Source organism: Tupaia chinensis, unplaced genomic scaffold, assembly GCF_000334495.1.
Source record: "Tupaia chinensis unplaced genomic scaffold, TupChi_1.0 Scaffold000045_1, whole genome shotgun sequence".
Taxonomy (NCBI): domain Eukaryota; kingdom Metazoa; phylum Chordata; class Mammalia; order Scandentia; family Tupaiidae; genus Tupaia; species Tupaia belangeri.
In genome coordinates, this window is record NW_006159501.1 from 2,068,287 (window position 1) to 2,084,492 (window position 16,206).

The following is a 16,206-nucleotide window of genomic DNA, read 5'->3' on the forward strand; positions in this document are numbered from 1 at the left end:
TGAAATTTATCACAAGTCAGAGTTTCAATATATTGAACCTCTTTTTCTATTCAGCATCTAGTGTTTACCCAAGCCAATTCTCTCTCTTTCTCTTTAAAAGTTTCTGTGACCTACCAAGTCAATTCCCTCTCCTGTCTCTTTAGAAGTTTCTGTGACCTAGCAAAGTCTAAAGATTTTGGCAAATAGACTATTCTTGGTTCTGTCCTTTCTAAGAACAGCCAATCAAGACAAACCTTCCCAAAGTCAACTCCTTGGCATGTGTGAAATCTTCCAGGAAATAAAAAACTTCATGTTTTGACCTTCCAAAAAAGTTCCAAGGACCCCTCTCCTTGAAGAATAAACTACTTGTAGCTCTTTCCAGCAAGAAGCACAATGTGGTGGATGTGAACAAAGGCTTATCTTACTAGCACTGTTTCAATAAGAATTCAGTAGACCTAAACTGACCTTTACCCTGCACTTTTAGCTCAAGACCCTACATGGAGGTTCCTACATTGGGCACAGAATGTGGAAGAGCTAGGGTGATGTTTAGGCTTCTAGACAGTTTACAGCAATTAGGGAAAAATTATTCCCACATATGTTCCTTGGGAAACAATTGGTAGCAAGGTTGGCATCTAACCTGGTACACTTTGGGGGCAATTTTTCCTGTGGTGAGGAGGCAGCGTAGGAACCAGGGGTAGTGAAAGCTCTTATAATAACAAGGGGCCAAGATCTGGGTAATTGGAGTTGCCAACAGATCTGCATAAAGACATTTATTCTGAAACTATTTCTTTCCAGAAGGAAAGAGGACAATGAAATTGCAGAAGTGGAGTATTAGTTTTCTGTCATATCTAAAACCTTTCCAAGTTGGCTAATTAAATTATACCTTCCAACTGAGAATGCAAACACAATTTCAGGTTCTAATCTCTCAGTAATCAAGAATTCTATTATTAATGTCCTCTTCCTTTTTCTGGGCTTAATTGCTCATTGTAGTACATGTGGCATTGATTAGCGGTAGGAAGAGTGTGTTCTGTTTAGTTGGCTTGTGAGAAAAATGACTATAAAAAGGCATTGAATCAGAAAGCAAGCCCTATCCAGCTGTGATACGGTGTGTAGGGGGTCCATGTCTGAGGAAGAAATGCCAGCCAGCTTGTTTAGTTTGAAATAACAGCATCAAGTTCCATATTTGCTGTGAAACAACCATTCTTGATCAAACAAGGCCCCCAATAAACAGGGAACTTTAAACATCTGTGATGTGTGCAGAACTTTAGTTAATAACACACTTTCCTGAAGGTGTCATTTTGGTTAAACTGAACTATAAATCTGTGATTTTCAAACATTTTCATGCAGATTTTGCACATAAAAAGTAAAATTCTTAGCTAGGTCACATAACTTTTGTCAGATAAAAAACCTGGTGTGAGGAAGTAGGATTAGAACAGAGACATGGCAATTTCAAACCTGTGCTCTTTTCATTTTATCTCTTACACTCTCTCCCAGCAATGAATCAATTCAAAATAATTCATCAAACATTTATTGGTTAAATACCATGTTCTATAAACCAAGCGAGGCACTTCTCAAAGAGTGAAAATAATACTGGTAGATACAGACAACTATAATGAGACATATTCGACTCTGGTATGTTGTACTACAGATGTAAGAGACTGAAGAATCAGGAAGGGAAAAGAAAAAAAAAAAAGAATCAGGAAGGGAAAAGGTACTCAGGAAGAAGACCTTTAAAGTGGAGGAGGTATTTCAGTTGGCCTTTCAAAGATAAGACACATTTTGATGATCAGAAAAGGTGAATAGGATATGGTTCAGAGAAGGATAAAAATCAAGGAAACCTTGGCACTATGATCTTGTGTTGAGGAATATGTGAGTTGATGCAATTTATAAGATTGTAAAGTATGAGAGAGATAAAAATAAAAAAATGCAAATTGGGTTCATGTGAAGGAGTTTTAACTTTATTGTGTTAACAACAAACACTTTGAATATTTTCCCAGAAATGTAACTAATATAAATGATTCAGAATGACATTTTTTTCCTACCTATAAGAAGAGATCCATGGGACCAGCAGTTAGTGTAATGGCTATGTAGCTGGACTCCCATGTAGTCGACCGTGGTTCAAGTTCCGAACCTGGTGGCTTAAACTCACGTGGGGTGCGTGTGTGTGCGTGCCCAAGATCGCAAGAGGAGAATGGAGGAAAAGGGATTGTGACGTGGCCATCCCCCTTAGGGAGTGATCTTTCGCTTTCTGTCTCTCTGTCTCTCTCTTTCTCTCCAAAAAAAAAGAGAAAGAGAGATCCATTAGATACAAATGTCACTTTCTGAGACTTATAACTAGGGGTGTGGTTTTGTGCCTAGACAAAAGCCCTCTAATAAGAATGCATATTTCAGTATATTGAGTGGGGACATACAATACCTCTCTTTCATAGTCTGGTTTGCTTTGCTTAGCAGTAAATCTTCCTTATTTGCCCACTTTCTATCAAATATGAGGGTCTCATTTTTTATGGCTGAGTAGTATTTCACAGTGTATATGTTCCACACTTTTTCAATCCATTCATCTGTTCATATGCATTTGTGTTGCCTTCATGTCTTAACAATGTGAATAATGCAGCAATGAACATGGATGTGCAAGTATTTTTTACTTCTTTTTTCTTTTTTTTTACTTCTTTTTTTTTTTTGGAGAGATTTTCACTGTAGGGTGTGTGCACTCACCAGACAGAGAGAGACATAGAGACAGAAAGCGAGAAATCTCCCCCCAGGGGGGATGGTCACGCCGCAATCCCTTCTCCTCCATTCTCCTCTCGGGATCTTGGGCACGCACGCACAGGCGCCCGGCGTGAGTTTTTTAAGCCACCGGGTCTGGGACACGAACCGCGGTCGACCACGTGGGAGTCCAGCCACATAGCCATTACGCTAACTGCTGGTTCCCGCCAGTATTTTTATAACTGTTTTCCTATCCTTTGGGTAGATGCCCAGGAGTAGAATTGCTGGATCATATGGTAGTTCTATTTGTAGGTCATTGAGGAACCTCCATATTGTTCTCCACAGTATTCATGATGGGAAAATTTATTTGGTATGCTATAATGATACTCAATGATTTAATGTAAAAATACTAAAAAAGGAAAAAAAGGAATACATACTTCATGCATAAAGACTCAAAAGCAATTTTGCCACTAGTTGAACTTCTATTCTAGATAGAATTTCCTTTCCAAGATCTAGACTGGGTAATATCCATGGTTATCTCCAAAGCTAAGATTCTGTTCTGTATTTGCATAACTGAAATAATTTTTGTAAAGGTAAAGTTAATTAATCCACTCTGTTTTAGACTGTTCAAGGCCCAATATATTTCTGGAGGAAGAAAGCTATTGAGACTGTGGAAAGAGTCTCCCGAGTTGTCCCATTAATATTGGCTCTTCCCATTGTACACACTGCTATAGTGACCCACTCTCCTGGCCCATCTATGCTACTCTCAGCTTTAGTGACCTGATTGATCGAAGAGAACTTTCCATTTTCACAATTATATTATAGATAGATGGTCATACTGATAGAGAACAGCACCTTTTTCCATCTTTCCTTACTAATCTCCTTTTATTCTCATTGTTTCCAGAGGTATTGGTGAGGTATGTAGGTCTGGTCTACATATCTTTCCTCTAGATCTCAGATCTCAGATGGAAACCAGGAGAAGTAGTAAGAGCTAGAGATCTGGAAGTTCCAGACTACCGTTTTCCTCTGGATCCTACAGTCAATCTCCTAATATGGATAGCATGGACTCTACAATTTCTGACATTTGTTCAGAAATTAATTATTGTGTCATCATAAAAGTCATGAAATACTTTTTCATATTTTTCTATGCAAAAATGCATCATGACTTTTCCGATGACCCAACACATGCTAGTTTCTTTCTCCTTGGTATCTATTATTCTTGTGTTGTGAGAGATCATAGATAATGAGAGGCAGTACAAACAGTGGTTAAATGTAGACTCTGGATCCAACAATGTTTAAATCATAACCTTTCTGCACATCACTTTATTCATCTATAAAGTAGAGTTGATAATATCAGTACCTTTCTCACAGGTTACTTATGACTATTAAATGAAGATATATGTAAATGACTCAGAACAGTGCTTGTCACAGAAGAAAGGCTTTATACATTTTAGACACTTTATTACCACTAGGTTACAATATCTGTTTTATAGAATAACCAGTTATAAATGTCAGTAATTGGAATAAAAGGTAGAATATGGCAAATATTAATTTTAGTTTCAGCAAATAAAGTATTAAAATAATCCGAGGAAGGCATGTCAGAATCCTCCAATGGAAGGAGGATTTGAATAAATTTTGAATGGCTCTATGTTCTAATTCTTTCAATTTAAAAATCTTGAGAATTCCTTGCTTCTGATGTCAAGTTATCTTATGAGATTTACAATGGATAGCCTCCAAGTCATGTTCTGTTACTGTAGGAATCAGGAAGCTGTTGAATTCACCAAATAATCCCTCTGTTATAGATAAAAAGTTAAGAATATTTAGATTATCTACTATACCTGTGCTACAAAAATAGAAACATACTTTAAACACACCAAGATATTTGTTTTTCTGTCTTTCTAAGAGATATAGTTTCATCTTCTTCAAAATATTATTTGTTATCTTTCTCATACTTTATAAAGTCTCCCAAATTAATACTGATATAGTAGTATAAATTTCATCTAAATGTACTGTGTCTTCCATCACTACTATGGGATCTTAAAATACAAATTTTAATGATCTTGCTGTAACTGAAAAAGGTACCATCCCTCTCAGTCCACTGCAAACCTTTGAAAGCCCTGCATCATAAATCTCTTCTGCCTCCTCCCTGCCACTGCCTGAGTTTAGACCTCTATTTTGTCTCACTTGTAAGAATTTCCTAAATAAACACCCAGTTCATTTCCCACACTACTGTTATCTTTATAACTGATTAAGTCATTATTTATTTATTTATTTATTTATTTATACATTTATTGGAGAAGTTTTTGCTATAGGGCACGTGCACTCACCAGAAAGACAGAGAAGGACAGAGAGACAGAGAGCAAGAAATCACCTCCCAGGGGGATGGCCATGCTGGAATCCCTTCTCCTCCATTTTCCTCTCGAGATCTTGGGCATGCACACACACACACACACACCTGGCATGAGTTTAAGCCACCAGGTCTGGGACTCAAACCATGGTTGACCACATGGGAGTCCAGCGACATAGCCATCACGCCAACTGCTGGTCCCATATTTATTTTTTTGAGAGAGATTTTTGCTATAGGGCTGTGGGCTCACCAGAGAGACAGAAAGAGAGAAGGAGAGAAATAACTCCCTATAGAGGGGGATGGTTGCACTGAAATCCCTTCTTTTCCATTCTCTTCTTGGGATTTTGGGCATGCACACGTGCCCGGATGAGTTTCAAGTTGCCAAGTCTGGACTTTGAACCTCATTTGGCCTCATGGGAGTCCTTTACCTTAACCATTATGCCACCTCATAGCCCTTCATTCTTAAATCCCTTGGAAGTTCCCTGTCATCCATGAGGAGCACTCCAAAATGCTTAGCCAGTATACAAGGTTTGTCCATTTGTACTTCAACTAATCTTACCAGCTGTATCTCCTACTCTGCCAACTACACATCCTATGTTCCGATAATAATCATATTTTTCCATATCCAAACAAACCATATATTTCAAATAATTTTCATTGTGTAGAATATATCTACTTTATTTTCCCAGTGCGCTCCTCTTCATCTTTTAATATATACCTCAAATACCACTTTATCAGTAGAAACCTTTATAGATATCCCTAAGCACATGCTTGTTGTTTGCACTGCCATGCTGCACTTAACAGCTGTATTGTTTAAGTTTTTCATGTCATTAATTGTGAGCAAGGGCAATCATATTGTATATGTTCATTCACTTTTTTTAGAGGATTTTTCCTTAGGGTGCATGTGTTCATCAGAGAGAGAAAGAGAGACAGAGACAGTGGAAGAGAAAGTGAGAAATCATCCCCTAGAAGGGATGACCATGCTGCAATCTCTTCTCCTCTAGTTTTCACCTAGGATCTTAGGCAGGCACGCACGTGAACCAGGCATGAGTTTCAAGTCACCAGGTCTGGAACTCATACCACAGCTGGCTGTGTGGGAGCCCAGTGATGTATCCACTACACTCTCTGCTGACCCCGTATTCATTCATCATGTATATTCTTATATTTATGAGTTATCTGTATGGGTCCCTTGCCTACTTGTTTATTCTGTTGTTGGACTTTCATTTATTTAAGAGTTTCTAATGTATTAAGAAAATTAATGTTTGTAGTAAATTATGCAAGTATTGTTTTCAAGGTGGTCATCTTCCTTTTTTCTTTATTTATGGAATTTTTGCCTATTTTTTCAATTATAGAATTAAGCATGTCAAACTTATGCTTCTATACATTTTAGACTATTTGCATAATAGTTTCTTTAATTACTAGTGAGCTCTTTTAACAGATACCATATTGATTTACTAATCTCTATGTTTTTACACCCAATATTCCACGTGCAAATTAGGACTCTTAATTTATCCAGTATATATTGAATAAATGTGTTAAAAACATTACACATTATGATTTAGAGAAAAGAAGCAAAATAGTTAGGGGTCAAAGTATAAAAATCTTCAAATTTCAAATTTCTTACAGAGTAAGTACCACTGAAAACTTATAAGAGGTAATTTATTTCAACAGAAGATTCCTCATGGCTCCTGCGAAGTAGTCATTTCAGGGTGAAAGAGAAATGAAAAATTCCTACTGATAATTCAGCCTCCAGCAAACAAGCTAGCATGGTAGGGAGCTCCTCTATCTAGCCTTCTATCTCTGTCTCTGTGTTTCTGTGTCTCTGTCTCTCCTGCTCCCGTCTTCTCATTTTTTGTAATTTTTCCTTTTTAAATTTTTTTTTTTTTTGAGAGATTTTCACTGTAGGGCGCGTGCGCTCGCCAGACAGACAGAGAGAGAGAGACATAGAGACAGAAAGCGAGAAATCACTCCCCAGGGGGGATGGTCACGCCGCAATCCCTTCTCCTCCATTCTCCTCTCGGGATCTTGGGCACGCATGCACACGCGCCCGACGTGAGTTTTAAGCCACCGGGTCCGGGACACGAACCGCGGTCGACTACATGGGAGTCCAGCGACATAGCCATTACGCTAACTGCTGGTTCCCCTTTTTAAAATTTTTTTAAAGGTAAAGTTTCTCTCTTGCTCTTAGCTCTACCTTTTGTCTTGTTCATAATCCCCTCTGATCCTCCCACCCAGGCAGGAGAAGCAAGGCCTTCAGCTGAAGATTCCTCATGGCTCCTGCAACGTAGTCATTTCGTGCAGTGCTAGCTTGTTTGCTGTTTTTTGTTTGTTTGTTTCTGTTATTTTGTTGTTGTTTCTATTCTCTTTTTTATTTCCTTTTTTTTCTCATCTCTCCACTCCTCAGATGACTAGAAATCACCACAGGACCACAAGAAATATGGGAAAACAAGAAAATACCTCTCCTCAAAGGGAAAAGAATAACTCCTCTTCATCCACAAGCAATTTGATGGAAATCATGGAGAGGGTACTAGATTGGATGAGTTCAGGCCCTTAGCCTGCTCCACAGTAGCAGAGCCAGGAGAAGCAGCCTTGGCCCACTAAGGCTTTCACAGAGCAATGTTGGCACATATATTGACCTTCCCACACACACATCACACAGAGAGAGGAGTGCTTCTCCCAAAGCAGGCCAGGGCTGTTGAAGAAAGATAAGTCAGTGCTGAACTGTCCAAACACTATGAATCCTCTGTACCTTTGCCTCCTGTTTCATTGACCATAGGAAGGAGCAACCGGATTTAATTTGTCCAATAGCACTGGTACTCTCTTCAATAGCACTGGTACTCTCTTCATCTCCTAGTTCCTCATATGTGTATGCAATTCTATTCTAACTACTTTTTGTTGATCTACACACAATGTATAGTTTCATACTTTCTGATGAGAGCAAAAACAATAGCTGTTGTTTATCGGACACACACTTCTCAACAGGCCCTAGAGATACAATATGGTTTGGCAAATATTATTCAGAACTCATACATGAGAAATGGCTCAAGTTGTTCAGTAAGTAGTTCAAAGTCAAATGTTAATGTCACGTTTCTAATATATTTCTATGAACCTCAAAACCTAATCCTCATATAGAAGAACTCCCTTCTATAAGAAATGGTTTATTACCTATTGATGATAATGATGTGTATAGTATTCTCAGCTGGGCTGGTCTAAGGTGTATTTCTTGTCGGGTAAATTCTCTATACAAGCTAAATGATGTATAGTGATTGAATATATAAATAATAATAAAAGTTAAAAAATAAATTAATAGCTACACAAATATTATAGTAAATAATTTCTGTCATTTATTTCAGAAGTGGGAAATTCTAAGAGAACTCCAACAAAGAATCAGGTGAAAAATTATTGTATTCACGGTAATGGTAACATAGATAGCTTCTAAAATGTTTCTCTAGTAGCTACAATTGGGATTTTAAAAGCGTAGAATAGAATTCAGAAGACTAGAACCTATTTTGGCATCACTGTCTTCCATCTTTGTGGTCACAGGGAAGTCACTGAAACCTACTTGAACATTAGATTCTCATCTACAATATAAAATGATAATAGCCTTCTGATAGATGCCATTGTAAAACTTAAGATGATAGGTGTGAACCTATTTTGTTTACTTTGGATGTATAGAAATGCACTTATGTTTACTATTTTATAGTAGTAACATGTGTATTATGTATTTGCCCAGTGTTTCTTCCTGTTTTTCACAGTTTGTAACTGTGATTGTTTATTTCTGTGACTTTGCAAAAAGAAAAAAATCATTCTTGAAATATAGGAATCGCTTCACAACTCCACTTCAGTGCAACTGGGGTTTTCTCTCCAGGCTGTGAAGTTTTGCACCATTTCTTCTGTAATTCACTGCTGACTTGGACAGCAGGCATATTTTTCAGTGGGAATTAACAAGCACTTTCCCAGAGAAGCATTTACTGGGAGGGGAGTCATGGCTCTCACATTTACTCTCCCCAGTAATCTTTTTAAGTTAGCCTTCTCTCAACATTTGTGGAGGGCTTCTGGGTGCTCTGGGACTATTTTCTTTCTCACTTTTAGAAAAAACGATTTAAATTCTCTGCCTTCAAAATTACAAACACTGTGGGATTTCTCTGTAGGGAACCTTAGTGAGAAAAAGTTCTGTGATTCATTGTCTGCACCAAGAATTCATGGAGCTGTAAAATGGTAAACCACCTTGCGACTAAGAGGGAGGATAAAAGGTCTGTTCACCAAGCAATCTGTCCTGAGTAGGAATCAAGAATCCATTTATCTGTCTCTCAACTGCCTAATGGCCCCTCTCTCAATATTTCTCCTCCCCTCCTTTCTTCCCTTCCTCACTCTTAAAATATACGTTCATTTTTATAAAGTTTATTTACCTTTTTCACAGAGAGAAAGAGAAAAAGTCACCCTCAACAGAGTCCCACACCATTACTCCCCCAGCTCTTCCCACCTAGTAGAGTCATGGCAAAGTGGCATGCAAAAGACAGTTACCCTTTCATGGGATGCTCTGAGTGACTTTTCTCTGGTTCACAGCTTGTTGAAAGTGTTGACAATGAATTCTTCAGTCCTGGTAGAGACCTTCACAGTCCACAGCTGTCTATTTCCTCAGCTCCCAAGAGAAGCCTGTCATGTATGTGTGTACAATAGGGTCCTCGCTTGGAGACACATCAGCAAATCAGTCTAGACTCCTGGCTTTTTGCATGGCATTTCAACACTGCATGGACACATAAATTAGCTCACATACTACAGTGGTAAAGTGTGCCAAGAACCCATTGGATGCTCAATCACAGAGAGTGCTCTCTCAATGGTTCCTTTGCCCCTCCTCTACATGATTGTTGAGTCCTTCCATCTGAAGGGTAATTCTACAAATAATAAATTATTAATTAAGGATTTTTAGATATGAGAATATTGGGAAAGCAGAAATATTTTTCCCTTCTCTCTCCCTCCCTCCCTTCTTTCCTTTCTTGACTCTCTTTTCTTCCTTCTCTCATTTTTCTACTTCATTCAGAAAGAGAAATAACAGAATAGCATAACAAAGAATAACATAACAGAAAGACTTGAGAAAAAGGGAACTTCAGAATAATATCACATGAACACTCGCGATAAAGGAGACTTCCAAAAGTTTGTGGAAATGGGATTAAAATATAGTTGGTTTGGGTGCAAAAATTTGAAATCCATAAATGATTTATTGTTCTTACATATTTTCCATGAACTTTTTGACAATTCCTTTTTAGATGTAAGTTGCTAAAAACAAGAGAACAGAATGCTGTCTCAGCTATAGTGGATAAATGAGTGGCAAGCAGTTGTAATCCATGTCGGTAAGATGTAACTGATGCTTATTTAAAGTATGGATTTTATTATTTTGAAAATTCAAATGATACTAAAAGCTGCCATTTGTGTAAGGAAAACATGCAGTAATAGGACAAAATTGCTCATATTGGCAATTAAAAACAGTGAAGTTTGAAGGAAAACCTCAGAAAGCTGTTGCAAATAAGAATGTTATTCTACCCCCAAAAAAAGTCTTGGTAATTTTTTTTTTTTTTTTTTTTTTTGCCATACGGCATATGCACTCACTGGAAAGACAGAAAGAGACAGTGAGAGAGAAAATGAGAAATCATCCTCCTGGGGATGACTACACCACAATCCCATCTTCTCCTGGGATTCTGGGCATGCATGCACATGTGCCCGGTATGTTTCAAGTCACCAGATCTGGGACTCAAACCACAGTCAGCCGTGTGGGACTCTAGTAAATTAACCACTACTCAAGCTGCTAGCCCTGACACCAATTCTAAGGCCAGTTTCAGAATTAACTTAGAAGTGAACTTGGCTTAAAGGAGAAATAGCATAATGTCACATGCTGTAGCTTTTATGACCAAATCTATTTTAGATGAAAAATACTGGGCAAGTTGTAAGTACCCATCAAAGAGCAGCTTGTACAATAAACAGATTTGCTGAAAGGATACCAGTCTGATCCTTGTAGATACCAGAGATTGTCAGAAAGGGTGGTGATTAGTAGAGGGTGGGTGAAAGGGACTCAGGAATAAAACACTTAACAACTGCAAGCATGGAAAGTTATCTGTTGAGGATGATGTTTATGGTAATGACTTGATTGACATGCACTGCATGAGTGCCTTGAAAAATCATATCATATGCTATTAAGATATACAAAAGATAAATGTAAATAAGAAACCATACAACAAAAAAAGAAACACGATCAGCTAGTTAAGGATCTAAAGCTAAACTAGTTGGACAAATGAACTAATAGGAAAGATTTGGTCATTTTATTGGACTTATCTTTATTTTTTATAATATAATTTACAACACACAAGTCTTTAACATTTAGTGAGTAAATTTAACTTTTAACGAGATTTTTTTTTTCTTCTTCATTTGGAACAAATCCAGGATAGACAAAATGTGATGTTAGTACAGTAACCCCTCATGTGATCACAGAATATAGCATCTTTCATTACAAGCCTCTCACCTCTGATAGTTTGATTGATTATTGGAGTTTTAGAATTGAAGAGGTTGTATGTATACATTTTGCTTATAAAATGCTATGTTCATTGATTAGGTTATAATAAAAGAGAAACTGACTTTGAAAGCCAGTCCTACCACAACAATATACACTAGCTTATACTGAGGAGGCTCTTTGTAAGATTTTCTGAGCCTAGAATTGATTGTGTTCTCCTTAATGATGTAATTATTTTTAAAATGATAAAATCTATAATCTGAATGGTAGTTTTTCTAAAAATATTTTTTCTTTTATTTACTGACTCTCATCCTTTAGCACCACACAATTTAATAGACAACTGGGCTAGAACTAGATCAGGAAGAAGTAGGTCCTATTTCTAACTAACAAGATTAGGTGATTTACTTCCTCTTTTATGATAGAAATAACTAATTTTCCCTCTTAATGGATTTATTTATAAGCATTAAATGAGATGGTGTAAACAGCAGCCTTGCAAAATTTGTAGTTTTTCGATTTTTAACCATAGTATTTTATGCAGTACTGTGTGGTTATAAAGATTGTATGTATCCTAGTCTTTTTTTCATCTACTCCAATATTTGCTTAAAAAGTATATTATAACATTTCAAGGCCAGGCAGCAGTACAGAGGTAAAGCAACTGGGCCTGCATAGAATGGGTTCTGGATTTACATGCCAGGATCTCCCTGAGCATGCTGGATACACATGATTTGGGCCAGATGATACCAGGGATTGATCATAGCATGGAAATTCTATTGGGGATGCCTGTCTTCCTGCCTTTCTGTTTCTCTCCAAAGGAATAAGTGCACTTTAAAAATACATATTATAAAGCATTTTATACATATAAATACATACATATAACATATACATAAACTATAACTCAAAATAATGTTTTAAAATCTATAAATAGATCACTATCTAAAGACCTAAAATAATAGCTATATTTCAGAATCTACGTTTTTTTTTTTTCTTCTCTATCTGATTCTCTAGCTTTCTTCCTTCCAGAGGAGATGCTGTATAGTTTTCAGGCTGCCTTTCTTTTAAAAATAATGTTTTATAAAGAAGAGCTCGGACCAACAGATTTAATAATGGTTATGTCACTGGACTCCAACATAGTTGACCAAGGTTCAAGTTCCGGACCTGGTGGTTTAAAACTCATGATGAGCACGTGTGTGTGTGCCCAAGATCCCACTAGGACAATGGAGGAGAAGGGACTGTGGCATGGCCAACCCTTCCAGAGGGTGAATTCTAGCTTTCGGTCTCTCTTCTGTCTCTCTGGCAAGCATAGTTGCCCTAAAGCAAAAACTCTCAAAAAAAAAAAAAAAAAAGAAGAAAAGGGTTGACTCCAATCCTTCTCAAATTATTCCTAAAGATTCAAAATGAAGTAACTCTCCCAAACTCATTTTATGAGGCCTCTATTACCTTGATTCTAAAACTAGACAAGGATATAACAAACGAAAAACAAACTACAGACTAATATTTCTGATGACTACTAATACAAAAATTTTCAACAAGATACTAGCAAACAAAATCCAATAACATATCAAGATTATACATCCTGATCAGGTAGGCTTTATCCTGGGCATGCAAGGATAGCTCAATATATGTAAAGCAAAAAATGTAATACAACACATTAACAGAAAGAAAGATAAAAGTTATATGATAATTTCTATATAAACAGAAAAAACATTCAATGAAATGAACATGAATGATCAAGACTCACAGCAAAATTGGGATAAAAGGGATATTTCTCAACATAATAAAAGCCATAAATGACAGACATACTGCGAACATCACACTAAATGAGGAAAAGCTAAATGCCTTCTCATTTAAAAATTAAACAAGAGGACCAGCAGATGGTATCGTAGTTATGTTGATGGACTCCACGTAGTCGACCATGGTTTGAGTTCTGGACCCAGTGGCTTAATTAGCCAGGTAAGCACTAGAGAAAGAAAAAAACTCTTAGGAAAGCGTGTGCCTTATCCTTGAAAAATAAGGAGGAGAAGACTAGTCCTAGAAAGTCTAAATCATTGCTCAGGGATCTAGCTACTTTCTCATTGCAGCTGGGTTTGAAGAAATGTTCTTGCCCTGCCGAAATTTTCCAGAAGTATGATCAGCCCACCAGTTACTAAATTGAAATTTTGAAATCAGGTTTCAAATGTAAACTGTGACCAGCCTGAAAAAATGTTAAAATGTTGTATTATTTTTGAGTTTTTAATAAACTTTGTTACCTAACACTTCCCTTTTACTGAACAAGTTATGCATGTCTGAGATTGATTGGTTTAAAATGTAATAAATTTAAAACACTTAAAAACAAACAAAACACAACACTCATGCCAGGCATGGCATGTGTTCAATACCCAAAATCCCAAGAGGAGAATGGAGAAGGGATTGTGTCATGGCCAACCTCCTGGGAGAGTGTGTATGCATAATTTCTCACTTTCTGTCTCTCTGTCTGTCTCTCTCTCTCAAAAAGCACACATACCCTATAGCAAAAAATCTCTCTCAAAAAAAATAAAACTCAAACAAGAAAATACTGTCCACTCTCTTCACTCCTTTTTAACATAGTACTAGAAGTCTTAACCAATGTAATCAGACAAGAAAACAAAACTGGATAGGAAACGAAGAAGTTAAACTGTCTCTATTTACAGATGATATAATTATGTACATTGAAAACCCAAAGGAATCCATAAAAAGTCCTAGAAATGATCAATTAATTCAGTAAGATTGTAGGATACAAAGTCAGTTAAAAAATCTGTAACATTTTTATATACCAACAATGAACAGACTGAGACTGAATTGAAGGAAGCAATCTCATTTGCAGTAGTTATAAAAATATATATCTAGGAATAAATATACCCAAAAAGATAAAATACCTCTATGAGGAAAACCATGATAATCTGAACAAAAAACAATTGAATATGATACAAAAAGAAAGTGGACAGACATACCCTGCTCTTGAATGGGAAGTATCAGTATAATCAAAATGTCAGTACTATCCAAATTAATTTACATAGTCAATGCTATTTTTTTTTCTTTGAGAGGTTTTTGCTATAGGGCACGTGCGCTCACCAGACAGAGTGAAACAGGGAGACAGAAAGCGAGGGGGATGGCCATGCCACAATCCCATCTCCTCCATTCTCCTCTCGGGATCTTGGGCACGCACACACACACGCCCGGTGTGAGTTTAAGCCACCAGGTCCTGGACGCGAACTGCAGTCAGCTACGTGGGAGTTCAGTAACAAAGCCATTACACTAACTGCTGGTCCTCATAGTCAATGCTATTCTTGACAAATTACCTGAGACATTCTTCACAGAAATAGAAAAAAACAATTACAAAATTTGTCTGGAATCAAAAATCTCTCATATTACCAAGGCAATATTGTTCCAAAAACTAAAGTAAAATAGGAAATATCTCACTACTCTCCTTAAAATATTTTACAAATCAGTGATAATCAAAACAGCATGATATTAGCACCAAAATAGATCCCTAGAGCAATGGAACAGAATTGAGAATACAGAAATACACCCTAAATCATTAGTCAACAGATCTTTGATAAAGGGTATAAGACAATGCAGTGGAGAAAAAAAAAAAGTCTTTTCAGCAAATGATGTTGGAAGAATCAGATAGGCATCAGCAGAAAAAAATGAAACTGGACCCCTATCTCTCACAAGTAACTAGAATTTATTCAAAATGAATCAAAGATTTAAATATAAAGCTTCTAATTACAAAACTACTGTTAGAAAATTTAGGGGAAACTTTTGAAGACACTGAAGTAAGCAAAGATTTCTTAAGACCCCTAAAGCATAGGCAATATTCCCTAAAATATACACGTGGGATTGTATCAAGCTAAAAAGCTTCCTCACAACCACCCTGCATCTCAGCTCATCCAGCCTCCACTCCTGCCTGCCCATCAAGGTTTCAGCAGATATCACCAAAAGCCATCTCAAATGGAACACACCATGGAAACCAAGATGTTTACATTTCACAAATTTGCTGGGTACAAAGGCTACTTGACAAAGGAATACCTAAGAGTACTCATGGAACAGGAGTTCCCAAGAGTTTTGGAAAATCAAAATGACCCTTTGGTTGTGGACAGATAATAAAGGAGTGCCAAGACAACAAAGTGGGCTTTCAGGACTTTTTTTCACTAATTTTGAGTTTCACCATTGCGTGCAATGGCTATCTTGTAGTACATATAAAGCATAAGGGAAAGAAGTAGGAAGAACGGACCAAGTACTTCTATCCTGCTAAGAGTTCTCCTATAGGGTCACTTAATGAATCCACCTTGAAGCTCCCCCTGTATAAGGATTTCATGAATGAGTCAGGACCCTTAGAAAATGTACAAAGAAAATTAGACTCCCATTTGACAAACAGAGAAAGAAAAGTTAATAAAAATTCCAGATAAGCTCTTGATTTTTGTATTGTTTGCATCCTCTTGCCCTCAATAAATAAAATCCTCTTTTAGTTACAAAAAAAAAAAGCTAAAAAGCTTTCTTACAGCAAAGGAAACTATATCTAGAATGAAAAGACAACCCTCAGAATGGAAGAAAATATTTTCAAAATAATTCTCTACAAAGGCTTGGTATCTAGATACATTGAAAACTCAAGCAGCTCACCTGTAAACAAATGAATAATACAATTTAAAAATGGGCAAAT

General features: G+C 36.9%; 1 pseudogene; it reads left to right on the forward strand.

Moving 5' to 3' along the window:
• LOC102470755 (protein S100-A10 pseudogene) overlaps positions 1-15,769 on the forward strand; it is a 17,952-nt pseudogene extending 2,183 nt beyond the window's left edge.
• Positions 15,770-16,206: the final 437 nt, after the last annotated feature.